Source organism: Ictalurus punctatus, chromosome 7 (assembly GCF_001660625.3).
Source record: "Ictalurus punctatus breed USDA103 chromosome 7, Coco_2.0, whole genome shotgun sequence".
NCBI classification, from domain to species: domain Eukaryota; kingdom Metazoa; phylum Chordata; class Actinopteri; order Siluriformes; family Ictaluridae; genus Ictalurus; species Ictalurus punctatus.
Genome location: NC_030422.2, coordinates 1,110,680 through 1,126,542, shown reverse-complemented (window position 1 = coordinate 1,126,542; position 15,863 = coordinate 1,110,680). Strand labels below are relative to the sequence as shown.

Genomic DNA, 15,863 nt, shown 5'->3' with positions numbered 1-15,863 from the left:
GATTCGGCCTGCAGTAACATCCTAGGTCTCCCACCTGTAGGCATACCAGCATACCAAGTTGACCTCAGAGGTAAATTAGGCTGTTTATCAATTCTAAAAATGCAAGGAACGGACTTGTGTTCTCATGAATATCAGTCTTGCCAGGCTGCCTTGAAAGTACGAACTTAGAAATGCAGCAGGACATAGAATGCATCTTAGCAAGAAATGACATGTGCTGCAATCTTCCAATTGCACATTTCTAGCAGTGGAACAGGGTCTTCATCTCTTCAGTGCTCCCTAAGTAATATGTTTCAGCTGGTTAATAGATTTACTGTTAACTGGCTGATTAACCAAATGTAAAAACATATACTATTAGAATCTGCAGAATAGTCACTGCATTAGACAGCACATAAATAACTATTATAGTGCAGTAGGTGTTTGAATGACTATGTTAAAGGGAAGTCAGTGCATAGCATAACTGCCAAGAACTGAGTGCTGACTACATTACTGAATATGGTTTAGCTTTTATTATTTTCTTAAAATCTTTCTGTTCACCCTGCTCTGCTTGGAGACAGAGTTATTATGTTATGCTACAATCGTAGCACTTCCTGGGTGTGGCCTTCTAGAGATGTGATTCCTCTTGTGTAAAGTTCAGCACATACAGCACTATTATAAAGACTCCTCAAAGAGCTGTGTTCAGAAATGGATCAACTACACAACTTACTGTACATAGTGAGATACATACCACTGATTCTCACTGTAGCAACAGGTAACTATATTAAATCAGTTATTTAATTGTATTAATTGATACTCATGATTTTTTTAAACATCCGTCTAGTAAGTTCTTAATTTAATTCAATTTAATATTTTGTTTAAAAAAATACTTCACAAATGTATTTGTTTATGCTCTTTCATTACAACAGGCAGTTTTGCAAATAAAATCTGGCCAACGGACAAAAATGCCATCCTTGTCGGGAAAGAAACAGACACCGTTACTCTGAAATGTTCATATGAGTCAAGCAGCAGTGTTTGGCTTTATTGGTACAAACAACATCCCAACAGTGCACCGCAGTTTTTAGTGTATGTAGGTGGCAATCCCACTGACACTCGATTTCAGGCAACATCATCCAGTGACTCTACTGAACTTACTATCAGAGGTCTAAAGCTCTCAGATTCTGCACTTTATCACTGTGCTCTTAGTAGAGTAGCACAGTAATTCAGAGTCAATAAAAGGCTGTACAAAAACATAAAAATGGTACCTATGAAGTTTCTAAAACCACAGAAGATCACTTTAAAAACTTATCAGTTAACCTTAGACACAAACAGCTTGTGGTAACATGTGCAGCTGAAAGAAACAGAAAAAAAATAGGGTTCAACCATTGACACATCAGTCACACTAAATTCACAAATTGTATTTATTTGTATTTGCTGCCACTTCTGAGACCGTTTTGTTTGTTTATTTAAGTCATATTTTTTATTTATTGTCTAGCCAAAGACTCTTACAAACTCTGTCGAGACGCTGGATTGCTACGTCCTAAACCATATGTCCATCGGGGTTTGAGGCGCAGTTTTGCGGTCTCATCCTCTACTAACATCTTTGCTCCTACCTGTTGACGTAAGACCAACAAAATGTTTCATACTGGTGTTGATCACAGTATTTAATTTAATATCAGTTCCCTTCATGGAGATTAAACCATTGTCGTCTCTGCTTCAGAGCCTGGCTTATACCGCATTATTCAATGTGCATTCCGTGAAAAACAAGGTGCTGATTTTATCGGATTTTCTACAAGAGAAAAAGCCGAACTTGTTGTTTATAACCGAAACCTGGCATAAAGAAAATGATGGGCTGCTGTTTAACCAGATCACTCCAGAGGGCTTTGGAATATTTGACCTCCCGTGGCAATCTGGCAGAAGCGGAGTCATTGTTGTGGTTTACAACCTGAAGTTCAACATAAGCTCTGTGTCCGTTCCCCACTTTCCATCATTTGAATGCCTGGTCTTGAGTATTTCTGCTCCTTAATCTACTATCATTGCTACAGTCTATAAACCACCTAAGGCTAAGACACATGCAGCTTTTATGCCAGAGTTTGCTGACTTCCTGTCAACGTTGAGAATGAAGTTTGACAGAATTCTAATTGTGGGAGACTTTAACATTCATGTGGACCGGAGTGACTCTTTGGCGGTTAAGGAATTTCTGTCGCTACTTGTTTGTTTTAACGTCACCCAGTTTGTAACTAACCCGACTCATAACAAGGGCCATACTCTTTTTAATTCTAAGATTGATAATGTTTGCAAACACATTTCTGTTACACCTGACTCTGCCTCTTCACTCCTTCGTCCATCTGGGTTCGCTGGTGTTTCTTTCACTCATTTCTCACTGCTTGATTCTGAGGCTCTCACAAGGGAGGTATCCAGCATGAAATCAACCACTTGGTTGCTTGATCCAATTCCCACAAATCTATTTAAATCGTGCTTCGATGTTTGGTGCCCTACTATCCTCGCTATTATAAACCACTGGCAAGGAGACAAGAACAGATGGGAAAAGTATTAACGTGTTTGACTTGGACAACATTTTTACTGTATACTGTATAGGCCTATAACAATTGTAATAATTCCTTAAGTATATCATTATAATGTATAAAGTAATTATTAATTAGTTGACTGAAACTTTAAATTTTCTTTAAAGGTTAGTGTTAGATAAAAAGAATCTCAGGTTATGTCTTTCAGTCGTCCGTCAGCCTTCTTCAGCCTTTAACTTTCTTAACTCTTAGTTCTGTGCTATGAGCGGAAAGCGTGGTTGACCACAGAGCACAGGCTTGGAGAGTCTGAATGAACACACACTGACACATGCTGTTCACAGAGACATCTGAATTTATTCGTGCAGAACAGGAGTATTTATACACATAGATAAGCGGCAGCGTGTGGGCGGTTTCTACTCGTGCAGCGTGCTAGAGAGGTTCAGACACTTACGCCAAGCACACAGGCATACCACAAAAATAAGTCTCTCAAGGTATGGAAAATAGATGTGTCAGCTATAAAAAGGATGGCAGTTGATCAGCTTATCAAAAGAGGCAATTAAGTGAATACATTCATCATAGGTATTTGATAGCACAGAGACACACCTGTTTACAATAATTTCCTTAGGCTGGAAGTTCCCTAAATAACATGGAAATCCCTTAATACCCAAATAGAAACAATAACCTAGTATTTCCCGTATCCGAGGTGTCTTAATAGCAGTTCATAATATAAGAGTGTACATGATATAAGAGAATCTCCTTCAGTTACGATGTTGGTGTATACACCAGCAGAAATAAGCAGAAACAAGGGATCGTATATAAATAAAAAAGGTCTATAATCACTGAAGTTAAACAGACAGAAGACTGAAGATACTTTTATTTGTTTATTCAATTCAATTCAATTTTATTTGTATAGCGCTTTTTACAATAGACACTGTCTCAAAGCAGCTTTACAGAAATATCAACACGGTATACAGATATTAAAGATGTTTTAAGAGGAAGAAACCTTGAGAGGAACCCGACTCAGAAGGGAACCCATCCTCATCTGGGTAACATCAGATAGTGTGAAAAAGTTCATTATGGATTTATATGAAGTCTGTTTGGCCTTAGAAGCAGCCGTGGTCCCAGAATTGGAGTAGATCTAGATCAATCTAGAATTGTTTTTGTTTTCTTCTATTAAGGTGGAGAGATAGACTTTTCTAGCATCGCTAGGAGATTTTCTATAGGTCAGAAAGCTCTCCTTCCATGCTGTTTGAAATATTACCAATTTGGCAATTACCAATCTAATTGTCGAGTGGTCTGTTTTAAGGTACGCGTTTGATAATTATACCAGGGTGCTAGCTTTTTCTCTCTAATTATTTTTATTTTGAGTAGACCCACCAGTGTCTAGTGTGTAGCAGAGTGTTGACTCTAAGCATTCAGTTGCCCGATCGAGTTCCCTGGGATCTGTCGGTGATCCAAAACTAATTGATGTCCCTGGGAGCTTATTGATAAAGCTCTATGCAGTTGCTGACATGAATGTACGTTTTACGCGGTAGCGAGGCGAGGTGCAAATATTATAATCAATACGCAATTTAAACAAGATAATGGTCTGAGACAACTTCAGACTGCAGAAATATTACAATATTTTCTATATTTAATCCATATGTTAGTATCAGGTCAAGAGTGTGACCACCATTATGAGTAGGTCCTATTACTGTCATGTAAAGCAGAGAAGGGACTCTGCACTACAATTCCCAGCAACCACTGTATCCTACTGCATCACAGTCACATGACCACCTGAACCTGAATCATGTTCTTGTTACTGAGTACTAATGTGTATATAGCCACAGTTTGCACTGCACTCTTTGTCTTTCATTTGTCTTTCTTTGCCATTGTCTTTCTTGCTGTGTTTAAGTCTCTGGTTTATGTTTAGCTTTTGCCATAGTGTTTTGCCTCAAGGTCGTAGTGTATTTTTGTGTTTTGTTTTGTTCTTTATTAAGCTTTAGTGATTCTGCACTTGCATCTGTCTCCACCTTGAATTTGTGACAATTCCACTTTGATTGACCCCTACTGAATCTAAAATGGACACAACCGCTGTTCTCAGATGGTCTTCCAGGTTATTAAAATGAATATTAAAATCACCAAGGATTAATGGTTTATCTAAAGAAACAACCAGGTTTGAGATAAAATCTGCAAATTCACTAAGGAATTCAGTATACGGCCCTGGGGTCATAAATAATAAATAATATAATATATAAATAATAATTAGCGAAATCGACTTTTTTGTGGCTACATATGTTATACAGGTATAAAGAACTTTAAGAGTTAAATTTATGACTAGGTTTTTGTGTGACATCTAGATCATGTCTATAGATGAGTGCAACATCTCCTCTGCCAGTTAGACGGGGCTGATATATATAACTGTATTCAGGAGGACTGGCTTCATTTAATGCTATGTACTCATTTTGTTTAATAGACATTTCCATTGAACATATTATATTAAATTCCTGATCAGTAATGATTTAATTAACAATAAGCGTCTTAGACTTAAGAGATCAAATATTTAATAGTTCTAGCTTCAGATCAAAGGTGCTGGCTGTGCATTCAGTATGATCTAATTTTATGTTAGTTAGGTTACTAAAACAAATTTTCTGAAATTTTCTATGTATTTGTACAGCTCGGGGAACAGACACAGTCTCTATAGAATTTACTACAAGTGCTGAACTATTAATTGAACATTGATTATGATAAATGTTGTTGGTGTTGGAAGTTGTACTTACAGCAGGTAGTCACATGATGTGTAGCGTCTTGGAGATGTTGTCTGACAGAAGGTCCGCTCTGAGTCTGCTGGGCTGCAGGTCATCAGCATGGAACAACCTAAGATGCCCCCAGAACAGATTACAATTATTAACAAAGAGCAGATTCTGTTCATTGCACCACAATATTAACCACTCATTCCAGTCTACTGAACCTTTCAACTCCATGTCTGTATGTGGGGAGAGGTCCAGAGAATAAGAATTCTGAGGACCTCAAAAAAGGAGCTTTTGATGTTCGTCAGGCTAGAAAAGGTTACAAAACCATCTCTAAAGGGTTTGGACTCCACCAATCCACAGTCAGATAGATTATGCACAAGTGGAAGAAATTCAGGACCATTGTTATCCTCCACAGGAGTAGTTGATCAACAAAGATCACTCCAAGAGCAAGGCTGCAAGGAGAAAGCTACTTCTCTCAAAAAGAGCATTACTGCCCCTCTGCGTTAAATAAGTGAACATGTCAGAAGACTATTGCTAAATCGTTTTGTGTATGGGTAAGACCAAAATAGATTTTTGGTTTAAATGAGAAGCGTTATGTTTGGAGAAAGGAAAACACAGCATTCCCACATAAAAAGCTTATTCCATCTGTGAAACATGGTGGTGGTAGTAGTATGTTTGGGCCTGATTTGCTGCATTTGGGCCAGGATGGCTTGTGTAGCACCCCTTTGGTGTAATACCTATTATTTGAGGGCGCTACCCTGAGTTCTTTTCTATTTATCAAGAGAAATACTAAATACTTACTATTTTTTGTGTTACTCAGCTAATGCCTTGGGTTCCACATACATTCCAGAATTATCCAATTAGTAAATATACTCTTTATGAAATGCCCCCTATATCCCCTCATACCATGATAATATCTTATCACTGATTATGTATACAGGATCTTATGGAAATGGACTAACTTAAAGTGTAGACACTTATGTATAATTTTTAAGTCAGTAATTAAATCAATGTTTTAACCTTTTTACTAATGTAGACATTAAGTATTTAATGTAAACGTTCAGACATTGGACATTCAGCTTCAGTTTTACAGTATATTCAGTTCTCAGAATACCTTATGAAGTTTCAAATGTCACAGTCACAACAACAGAAAAATGTGTTCACAACACTCAGAAGATATAGGCTATTCGCCCAGATTAACCAACAAAAGCCGGAAGTACCCCATAAAACAAACAAACTAATGGTACCCAGTTCCTCATTGCAGGCCTGAATGTAGCTGGCGTACATAGAAGCCTCAAACCAAATGGCTGCTTCACCATGAGGGCAAAAAAAAAGAAATGGTACCGTTGGTAAATAATGTGGTCACACTCATGTAGGGTCGTTGCAAGATAGAAGAAAAGGAGATTGACGCACATGTAGTCATCTGCGAAGTGCACAGCACCTTTCTCCGTGACAAACACAGTCTCTGCCCATCCAGTTGGCTGGCTGTCCGATAACTTATTAATAAGTCCACGTGTGCCCTAGTATTCAAGTCTTAAGAGCTAGATCTTAGTTATTATATTCTTTCCGCAGTAATATGACGTCTCTTCAAGGATATACTCTCCACAGATAGCTTATTCCACCACTAAAGTCACATATAGTGCTCTGGTCGACCACTTAACTCACAGTGATTTTACTTGAGAAAAACCGCAGCTAGTGAATCCACACTCCTTCCACACACACACTCTTCTCTCTTCCTCCTTTCTCTCTCCTGTCCCGTGACCTCACTCCTGATTGGTCCATTAACACAACAACTCAAACTGACCTTTTTTTACATCCACTCACAAAATACACAGGAACTATAGCATCACACATAATATAACCAACTCTATTGAATAACTTATTCCAGGACTGAATCAACTTATATAATGACACTATTTTTCACCTTGCTTCACTTGCCATTGATGGAACAATGAATTGTGAATCATGCCAGCAAACACTAAAAGAAAATCTCAGGACATCTGTTCATGAACGGAATCTCAAGAGAAAGTAAAGTAAAACAACAACCCTAAGCACACAAGTAATTCTCCCAAAGAATGGTTAAAGAATACACTTAATGTTTTTGGAATGACAAATCAAAGTCCTGGCCTTAATCTAATAGAAATGTTGTGGAAGGACCTGAAGCAAGCAGTTCATGTGAGGAAACCCACCAACATCACAGAGTTGAAGCTGTTCTGTACTGAGGAATGAGCTAAAATACCTCCAAGTCGATGTGCAGGACTGATCAACCATGCTGAACAAGGGTGTCATACCAGATACTGAAAGCAAAAGTTCACATACTTTTGACACAGATAGATGTAATATTGGATCATTTTCCTCAATAAATAAGTGACCAAGTATAATTTTTTGTCTCATTTGTTTATAGGGTTCTCTTTATCTACTTTTAGGACTTGGTGAAAATCTGATTGTTTTTGGTCATATTTATGCAGAAATGTATAAAATTCTTAAGAGTTCACAAACATTCAAGCACAACTGTATGTCTGTTGCTACAGGAAATTCATCACCATTAACAGGCGAGTGCCAGTTCCCTCCATTTTTAACTAATCTCCTTTTTCATGTAAATGAGGGATTAAAGAAAAACATTATCCAGTTCTACTGTCCTGTGATGATCAAGGTGGCCATTTGACTTTCATCTTTTATACAAAAACCAAGAAAATATGTAGTTGGCACTGAGTCTATTCATCAGGTTAGATGTTTAAAGACTTCATATTTGTGATTTTTTTTTTTAAACACATGCTTTGAACTACTAAAAATTGGTTTAAGAGGTGAAATCAGATTGTTCTGTGTTGTACTGGTGACTCTGATGCTGTCACTGATACTGTGGAGTGATCTGTACAGTTATGTTACAGCAGCAGCACTTCCTGGGTGTATCCTTCTAGAGACGTGTTCCCTCATGTGTAAATGTCAGCGCTATTATACAGAATCTTCACAGAGCTGTGTTCAGAAATGGCTCAACTATACAACCTGCTGTACATAGCGAGATACATTCCACTGATTCTCACTGTAGCAACAGGTAATTAACATTCATCAGTTAATTATTTAATCAGTTGAATGAATGAATACCTATGTTTGAAACATTTAACTATTCAAAGACAATGATTTCTTTGGTTTATGAAAATACTAAACTAAATTAGTTTTTTATCTTCTTTACAACAGGCAGTTTTGCTGACAATATTGGGCCGTTGGACGAAGATGCCAACATTGTCGGGAAAGAAACAGACACTGTTACTCTGAAATGTTCATATGTGGCAGGCAGCAATTTCATTTGGCTTTACTGGTACAAACAAAATCCTAACAGCCCTCTACAATTTTTACTGTATAAAGGTGCAAGGTCAAGTTCAGGTTCGGAGCGCACTCCCGATGATCGTCGATTAGAGGCACAAACAACCACAGACTCTACTACACTTACTATCAGAGGATTAAAGCTCTCAGATTCTGCACTCTATCACTGTGCTCTTAGAGATGTAGCACAGTAACACAGAGTCAATGAAAGTCTGTACAAAAACATAACAATGGTCTATATGAAGTTGATAAAACCACATCAAAGATACTCCCTTTACCAACTTATCGGTTAACCACAGACACAAACATCATTTGTTGTAACAATATGCAGCTGAAATAAATAGAAAATGAAAATAAAAAAAGGGTTAAAACATGTCAACTACACATCACACAAAATTTACAAATCTACAGATTTCGTGATCAAAAAGTATTTATTGACACTACCTGAGCCATTGTTTCAGGTGTTGTTGATGTGCACTATTTAGAATTAAAATTATTGACCTTTTCTTGTTTTTTTTCATGATTCATTTGAATACATTTTTATTCATTTAATGTATTCATTCATGCCTTATGCATGTACACATAAATTCATGTTACTTTGCTGGATGTGAGCTAAGGATACTTTTACAAACACTCTTCCCAGACATGAGTCTGATTTTATAAAAACATCAAAGATTAAATGGATTAATAAGGGAATTGCTACTTGTGTTCTCTTTAATGATTATATTTGACCATACCCAATCTTGATGAATATAGGTCAATGTTTCATTTATATAATCTAAAGTATAATTATGTGATCAGAGATGACCCTATCTGCCACGTAATGGAGTTGAGGATGGATGCAAACGCAGATATGAGCTTTATTACATGAGAGACAAGCAGACAATTCCAAATCTTGAAACATAGATGTGGTCATAAACAGACAATAGGTCAGTCGATCGGCAAAACAAGAATCGAAAAGGAGGGCTAGAACAAGATCAAAACTAGGACACAAACCATGGTGAACAACGGCTTGGTATACGGAAATCACCCGTATACTTCGCAAAGATTTAGTGTTCAAACAGTCTCTTTTATGTGTGTTGTGATTGTGTGTGAAATTGGATGCAGGTGTGTGTGATTAGATTGAAAGTGAGTGTTCTGGGAATTGCGGTCCATGGTGGCCATGTTTGTAGGCCGCAGTGCGGGATGGGAAATGTGGTCACTGGTTTGCTGTGATATGACAATATATTTTTTAGCTAGCACTATTTTTTCCCCGCTAGAACTGTAATTCAAATTTTGGTTGGACAGGCCAACAGGAAATGCATCCATATAAGTAGGCATACACTTTGTCAAACTGTCAGTCAAAGTGGTGTGTGCTGATTTGTGACCCTTTGTGCTTCCCTGGCCGACATTTCTGTAGGTAACCTAATTTATGACAAGGGGTGGGGGTAACCCTATCGACAGAAGGTCAATCTGGCATCTGAGTGTCTGGGTCTGTATGGGTGTGGGTGCCCCCCCCCAACAAATGTGTTTATGTTAATGAGACTGTTGTGAAAACCTGTTTCTCCCAGTATTAATCAAACACAATGTATACCTTTTTTTTTGTGGTATAAGAGAATGTTTGTTTCTGAAATTACTTTTTTGTGGTATTGTTTTATTTGAAGCTTAAGGATGGTTTGGGTAAAATATGTCTGAAATGTGTTTGTGTTACTATGTGGGGGATTTCGTTTGTGTAACCACATTGTTAGAAAAAGCATGATGTTTGAATGTGTACATATATGAGTAGAATATGTGTTTGTGAAATAAATGAAAACAAATGTTGAGTTAAGTTTTTTGGAAGACCGGTTTGACTTTGAATTAAAAAAATAGGAGGTAAAACATTTAAAAAAAAGAAAAAGAATCTGTTTAGAAGAATCGCATGAATTACACGTATTTCAAGCACAACCCTTTAGGAGGTAAAAACGTTTAAAAGAGCTGTTTAAAAGAATTGCGTGTATTACATGACTTCTATACAGAACCCTTAGGAGGTAAAATGTTAAAGTGTTGGCTAAAAGAATCGCCCATATTGTTTAAACTAGAAGATAAGTTTGCGCGAGTTGTCTTCCAATCACTGGATAAAGCAGTAATGATGTTAAAAACCGATTCACCTCTCTCTCTCTACACTCTGCCCATCCACACACGTGCTTCAGTGGCAGACAGTTTCTGTAGATCGCGTACATTTATGACTCTACATGCCTGTTCTGTATGTGTATTTAATTTATCAGAAAAGCTACCTTTAGAGTCATAAGCTTCTCAGAGGCTGACTCTAAGGGCTCAAATGGGGCACGTGACAGAACTTCCAGGACCACAGAAGGTCCCAGGAAGGTACGCGTGGCCAGCAGATGGGCCTCAGCCGCCTGACATCATGCATAAATCTTGAAGTTAGAGGATGTTGCCACACAGAGGCTCCATCAACAGGGGCGTGGCTGGCCGAAATGGCAGCCATGTAAACCCTGATTGTAGAAGGAGCCCACCCCGCTGAGAAACGTCCTTGTAAGTACTCCGGGACTGTAGCTATTGCGCAGTTCAGTGGGTCTAGCTGGCGTTCCTCACACCACAAGACAAAAAGCAGTCACTTGAGCACATACAATTTCCTCGTGGATGGTGCTCTAGGGTTCAACATGGCCTCTACAACCTCAGTTGTGAGACCAGAATCTATGAGCTGGTGTCCCTCAGGGGCCAAAATTTCCATAGTTCCGGCCGAGGGTGATAAATCAGCCCTCCTGCTTGAGACAGTAGATCCCTGTGAATAGGTGCTTTACGTATATATATATCACGACGGGCAGAGAGCCGGCGCACACAAGAAGGAAATCGCTCCTTCTCCAACTGCCGCACCGGCACGACGTGGGCAGCTTAATGCCGAACATTCCGCCAGCAGGAAGGACCGCCGCAGCAGGGCGGGACTGACGCGACACCGGCTGGCATTTGGCGGACCCAACGGGGAAATTCCACCACTCAGGTGACGGCGGAAAAGGATAAAAGGGCGCGCTTTCGGCCAGGAAGGAGGAGAGAATATCGTAGCGTCAAGACGGACTCCGTGCGTGTTTGCAGCGACATAGTGACTCGCAATCTACGATCACGACGGTAACCTCACGCCCCACGCTAATCTCTCTCTCTCTTTCTCTCCCTCTCTACAGGACGTGCAAGCGCGGACGAGATCGCTGGGTGGTGAGAGTCACACTTACAGAGGACGCCGGCCCGGGAAAACCCCCGCCCCGTCTCGGGAGTCCCGCCCCCGCCACGAGTAGACTCCGCCGGCCATCACGCCTCCACAAAACCCCGCACTCATCCCCTTATAACCCACTCACCTCGCCCTTGCAACAATAAATCACCGTTTTTGAACATTCTTCTGCCTCCTGTGGGTCTGTACGCCGCCCTTCCCCGGGCTAATCCCTCACAATATACATCAATCACGCGACACGTTTAATTGCCATGTCACCTGATCACAGCAGACCTATAAATAGGCATGATTTTACACATGCTTCAGATGCCTGTCATGCAAGGGCGCTCTCATAATGTACGTGGAGTTTAGCATTGGGAACATTGTTGCTGGAACAAAAATGTTTTTGGGTGAGTGATGACACACTAATGAATTTAAACATTTTTAAATGAGATTCCAAACTGCCAGCAATATTCTACACAAAACACAAGCATATAGAATGTCTATTCTTTTTCCCTACCTACCTAGAAATAGGAAAAATAGCACTATGCCTTAATAAATGGCATACAAGACAATATTTCATAGTTAGTGCATTTTACTGTTGATTAAAAATATTTTATGTGAAATTCTTGTATGTTGAACAGATTTCTTCTGTTTTTTGTGTATACGGAGGGGAAATAAGTCTTGGACACATCACCATTTTTTCAGTAAATATATTTCCAATGAGGTTATTCACATGAAATTTTCACCAGTCTTTGGTATTAACACAAGAAATCCACAAGTATAAAGAAATCAAAACATTAAAGTCAATAAATGAAGTTATGTGTAATAAAGAATAATGACACAGGAAAAAAAGTATTGAACACACTAACTGAAAATTATTTGATACTTAGTGGAGAAGCCTTTGTTGGTTAGCTAAAGGAATTTAGAATTTCACATTTATAGGCCCACAAATTATAGTGAATTTAAAAAGTTGTTGTTTTCGAACAAGGTGGAGACAGTCAGCCTACTTCTGATGCAGAAGTGACAATCCAAGCTCTAATGGGATACTGGCTAATCTGCCCCACCAAGTTAATTTAGAAATGAATTTTATTAGAAATAAAAATCATCTTGCGGATGTAATTAAGTGAAAAGTTTTTTTTGAAAAGAAGTCTCTGTTACTCCACTTGGGGTCAAAATAGAGCAACAAACTAATGACACACATGTGCTACTTCCACTCTGTAACCAATGGATCTCTTTCCAAAAGACCCAATTTAAAGGTTCCACAGCAGCATGGGTGTATACTTAGGCAATTACAAGTTTTATAATATTTTTTTGTAAAGTATGTAAGTGTAAAGTAGTGAGTGTACAGCTTGTAAAACAGTGCAAATTTGCTGTCCCCTCAAAATAACTCAACACACAGCCATTAATGTCTAAACCGCTGGCAACAAAAGTGACTACACCCCTAAGTGAAAATGTCATGACCCAAAGTGTCAATATTTTGTGTGGAAACCATTATTTTCCAGCACTGCACTATCTTGGGTATGGAGTTCACCAGAGCTTCACAGGTTGCCACTGGAGTCCTCTTCCACTTGTCCATGATGATGTCACGGATATATATTCATATATTCAGGGCTGTATACAGGGCAGGCACCAAAGATTTTTTCTTTAGCCCAGAATAATTCAGTAGTGAATAACTCACATAGTAAGCAGTTTGTCACTACGTAACTGAATGTCAGTAAAAGAAGACTGAAGTGTTGTAACTTTGTATCTTCAGTGAATGGAAGTAAGACCAATCAGACAGGGTTTACAGGAAAATATGTGGAAATACTTGTGTCTTATTGGCTGACAGCTCTCAATTCTGCCAAACACTAGCTCACACAGTTAGTGTGATGGAAAAATTCATATACACCAATCTTTATTTATTTATTTTAAACCAGTAAAGGGGTTGAAATTGAAACACTAATATTCTCTCATGCTGAGCAGGAAAACAAAGGTGTGTAAATGTCTATATGAGTTTCAAGTTACGTGAAGATGATATGAGCAGAGTATAAGGACAGATGATGTACTTTGCATGGCACTGTAGCAGCTAAACCCATACAGCGATAGCTTAGTTGCTCTTGCGCTTGGCTAGCGACACCAAACTAACCTATTCTCGTGTTAGATAGCCAAAAAGTTTTATATTTTAACAGGCTGGTAGTGTTACAAACAGTGATAACACCCAAGACAAGTTTTATGATAAATCCAAGTTTTTATTTGATCATGGCATACATTGACAGGTAAATTACCACAGCTTCTGGGGGTGAGTGACCAAGAGGAATCTCGCCTAGGGTGTCAAAAAGGCCAGAAATGGCCCTCACTAAAACCTCCCCATGTGAGACTGAATGTAATTCCAGTGTACTACATGAAGTCAAGAATCTGTCAGCAACAGTGGTGACACTGTCAGGTGATGCTGTGGGTGGAGCTTCATGAATCTTTAAGATGTCAACATAATAGATTACAGGAAGATTTCAGAATATTTTCATTTGGCAAAACCATTCATCATGTTCACTGTAATATTTATGTGTCTGTGGCTTTTATCAGGTAAGGTAACGTTGAGATTTTGTTTTTTCAGAAAAATTATGTGTTGAATTAGTGAGTAATTAGTCCATGTGGTGTGAAGAAAAATCTGAATGTTATGTAACTCTGACTTGATCATGTAAAGGTTAAAAATTGTATCTCTATGACAGGTGACTCCATGGCAGACCCAGTAGAGCCACATCTCACTAGTAAAGTTGTAGATGAAGGTGATAATGTTACTCTCTCCTGCAGCTACAAAAACAGTGCTTCAGTCCAGACTACCTGTACTGGTACAAACAATATCCAAAATCCAAACCCGAATACCTTCTTTTCCTTACTCCAAGTGGATTTAAAAGTGACTCCATCCCACATCTGTCTGCTGAAGTTGATGATAATATTAAACGAGTGGATCTGCTCATCTCCTCTGCTGCTGTATCAGACTCTGCACTATACTACTGTGCTCTGCAGCCCACAGTGACAGGAAATCCAACTGCACTGTACAAAAACCCTGACAGTGTTTTGTTATGCTTTTCAAAACACGTTAAATAATTTACATACCTTCAAACTCTCTCTCTCTCTCTCTCTCTCTCTCTCTGGTGCATGCTGGTGGGAGTTTGTGAGCGAGCGTAGCGTGTGAGCGTGGTGTGAGAGCGAATGAACTTTTTTTCTATCTTTATATAGATATATTTCTTTCTTTACAACCTGGATTTTCAGAGCACAATCACTGGGTGAGCGTGTGATCGCATTATCAAGGAAGCGGTGATATTAGTTGTTTTTTTTTTTTTGCTGCGGGGAGGTTTTGATCTCGTGGCGGAGTGTAGGGATGGCGGCTCACCTGAGCGGTGGAGCCCGGTCTCTCTCACTCCGTCACGGGGTGCGGTGTGAGGTGAGCTCTGAGGTCTCGGTGGAGCAGGTGCTAATGGCGGTAGGGGAGCTTATTAAATGTGAAAACATTGTGGCGGCATCGAGAATGAACAAGGCTGTGGTGGTGTTCGTGAAGGAGAGGGAACTCGTGCACCAGCTGACTGAAAACGGAATAAAGGTAAGTGGAGAGCTTTATTCCGTCACCCCGCTGGGGGCTACAACAGTTACAGTCACGGTTTCGAATATTCCGCCGTTCATCCCTAATGAGGATGTCGTGCGGGAGCTGTCTCGCTTCGGTAAAATAGTGAGCGGTGTGAGAACGGTTCCGTTAAACTGTAAATACCCCGCGCTGAAGCATGTGACCTCTTTCAGGCGCACAGTGCTCATGTTTCTGAATAGACCCGAATAGACCCACGCTGGATATTTCATTCAGAGTATGGTATGAGGGAAAATCATACATGCTGTACGCCAACACTGGGAGCATGAGGTGCTTCGAATGCGGGGACATTGGGCACAAAAAGTTTGCGTGTCCACATAAGAAACAAGACGGAGAGGAAGCGGGGCCGAGCGGAGTCAGGGTGGAGAAGCAGGTTAATGTGAGCAGTGTAGAGCAGAGACTGATGGAGGACAGGACACTGACCAAACCACTGCGGGGGGTAATGGACCCGATAGACCTGAGCAAACAAGGGAGGAACTAAGAGAGGGGTTAGATGAGCTGGCTCCTGGAGGGAG

The 15,863-nt window shown here is 39.5% G+C and overlaps 1 pseudogene across 1 annotated transcript; it reads left to right on the top strand.

Moving 5' to 3' along the window:
• Positions 1-681: 681 nt before the first annotated feature.
• LOC128632984 (uncharacterized) lies at positions 682-14,735 on the top strand (annotated as a pseudogene). The gene is made up of 5 exons (XR_008396688.1): positions 682-748; positions 903-1,191; positions 11,707-11,813; positions 14,205-14,291; positions 14,438-14,735. The product of XR_008396688.1 is annotated as an uncharacterized LOC128632984 (transcript).
• Positions 14,736-15,863: the final 1,128 nt, after the last annotated feature.